The 2,500-nt window shown below is 34.0% G+C and overlaps 1 protein-coding gene across 3 annotated transcripts in view; it reads left to right on the plus strand.

The window, feature by feature from the left end:
* Positions 1 to 2,500, plus strand: part of LOC125027908 (rho-associated protein kinase 1-like) — a 45,115-nt gene that overhangs the window by 15,814 nt on the left and 26,801 nt on the right. The window lies entirely within an intron of this gene.

Here is a 2,500-nt window from a genome sequence, read left to right on the forward strand (position 1 = left end):
TATTTTAGTAATCAGTATGGGAAATCTCGCCAAGAAAATTAGATGCATTTTGTAAGATGGCAATTCTTCATAAAAGAGCTTGAAGACAGGTTGCAGTTAAGACAAATAAGAGAAACTTTGCTTATTGTTTAGGTATAGAGAGTGTGAGTGAGTGTGAGTGTGAGTGTGAGGAGTGTGAGTGTGTGTGTGCGTGTGTGTGTGTGTGTGTGTGTCAGAAATAGATAGGCCGATAGTTAAATGGGGGGGGGGGGGGGGGGGGAAGATACAGAAGAAAATATATTGAAATATATGAATGTTCAGTTATTTTTGTTGTAAGTTGTTTTTGTATTTCAGTGATGGTTTGTGTAGAAAATGGTTATATTAAAGAACCTGTCAATAAATATAACTTAAAAAGTTTTTAAATCATTGTTCATATTTTCTCAAAGTTATGGCTTATTTTGTAAATTGGATCAAAATGGAATGGGTTATTGTTATCATTCAGGCTTCCTTGTTTCCTTCAGATTTTATTTTTTAAATGTTAGGAAATGCTTTAGTTGTCAGCCAAGCTTTTTACATGTCCGGATTTTAAGTTAAATTCTATCAAGTTGTTACCCTCCTGGTTTATTTTTATTTGATTTGATTATTTTTTTATTTTTCTTTTTTTACTTATTGGTATTATTTTCCCAGATATATAAGGATTCTCAGTGTAATTGTATGCTGTATATAAGTTTAAAAGGCTTGTGCATTCAGGTTATGTTAAATGTTCATGATACATGAACAAACAATATTGTGAAGAAGAGTTCTTATTAGAAGTAAGGAATCAACTGTCTCCTATGGCGAGGGTACATAAGATTATCAGTTTCAATCTGCAATACTGCCAGAGACAAGAATCTAGAATTTGTGTCAGACTAAGGTTAAATTTAAATCCCCTGCCTTCTTAGCTTCAACTACTTTTTCATATTACCTAGCAAGTTGCCATATTTGAGTTACTTCCTCTTCCCCATCATTCAGGAATTTTAGATTCTGATTTTTTATTGAACGGCACTGAAATCAGACACAAGTTTGGCATTGGACAGTTAGGTAGTTCAGGTTGATTGGGAGCAGGCAGCTGATCCAAGTGTGTTGGTAAAGGTAGACTTTATTATACAGCTTGGATATTCTCTTTTTGAGTTGCCTTCAGCTACTCAGTCTCCCATGTAGTTTCACTTCAATTCCTCCCCAAGGGCACATGTGTGTCTAAGCTAGCATTTGGAATTGTATTCTGATTCCGTGATAGTGTTTAGTAAACATGTAAGATAAACAACTATATTTTGTTCATACCATATAATTGATATAGGAGGACATGTAGAAGGCTAGAAAGATGAGGTTTAGGTGATATTGTTAAAGCGCGTGGGAAGTTTGTTTGTTTTATTTTACCATTTTCTAAAGTCTGTATTTGTCATTGATATGCTATATCAAGATGGAAATAGAATGTCTTTATTACAGAAACTCCATAACATCTTGCTAGATAATTGATAACTGCAATAACAATAAGTAACCTATTTCTTCTCTCTCTCTATTTTCTTTTTTTTTCACAATATTCAACATTCTGTATTTCACCCTGCACTGCCAGGCACAGTATGTAGGAAGAGGAACCTGAGTATTGAAATATTGTCCTCTCATGAGATTATGCTTTTCCAGTCATAGCTCATGGATGGTACTTTACACACAATTATTTATGGAAATAATGCAAGAGCCCTCCAAGGGCTTTGTGCACTAATGGCAAGTCATATCTGTCAATCCAGCCTTCAACCAATTTTTTTGTGATGTCACCTCACTGTGACCCTCAGTCAGATTTTTCCATGACAGCATCTTCCTGTTAGCAGGACCTCAGCCATGATGCGATGGTCACGTCATTCAAATTCAAGGGGGTTAATGGTTTTGTGACTTTCAAATGTATAAGTTCAAAACTTGAAAAGGGTTGATTACAAGGAACATTTCAATCTATCATTTGATATAGTATTGATGATTTTTAGTTGATTGCTTGTGAGAGAAGGCTCACAAAATGATATAGAATATTTGAAGGAATTTTGATTATAATTAAAACCATTTTCACTGATTATAATCAATGAAAATCATGTTTATAATTGCTTGGTTTTGATTGTGCCAACCCTGACAAAAATATTTAATAACATCCCTTTACAGTATATTGTTATTTGTGGTATGGCTTTTATTCGAATTGTCACTTCTTTTTACAATATTTATTACCTACACCCAACAAAAATAGAGCAAAGAAATTAACTCAACTTACTTAGATAGTTACAGACACTTGTGTCCAAGGTTACTATACATGGGGAATCCTTGGAGCAGGTGAAATTGTCTTACGGAAGTTACAAGGCCAAAGAACTTTACAAGGTGCGAGAGGTTCCAGAATGGTGTGCTTGCTTTTGATTCACTGCTGTGTGATTTTTTATTTCCTTGGTTATTTTGGAGAAAACTAACCAAAAGTACCTGATATTGATAAAAAAAAAATATATATTAC

Source organism: Penaeus chinensis, chromosome 8 (assembly GCF_019202785.1).
Source record: "Penaeus chinensis breed Huanghai No. 1 chromosome 8, ASM1920278v2, whole genome shotgun sequence".
Classification (NCBI taxonomy): domain Eukaryota; kingdom Metazoa; phylum Arthropoda; class Malacostraca; order Decapoda; family Penaeidae; genus Penaeus; species Penaeus chinensis.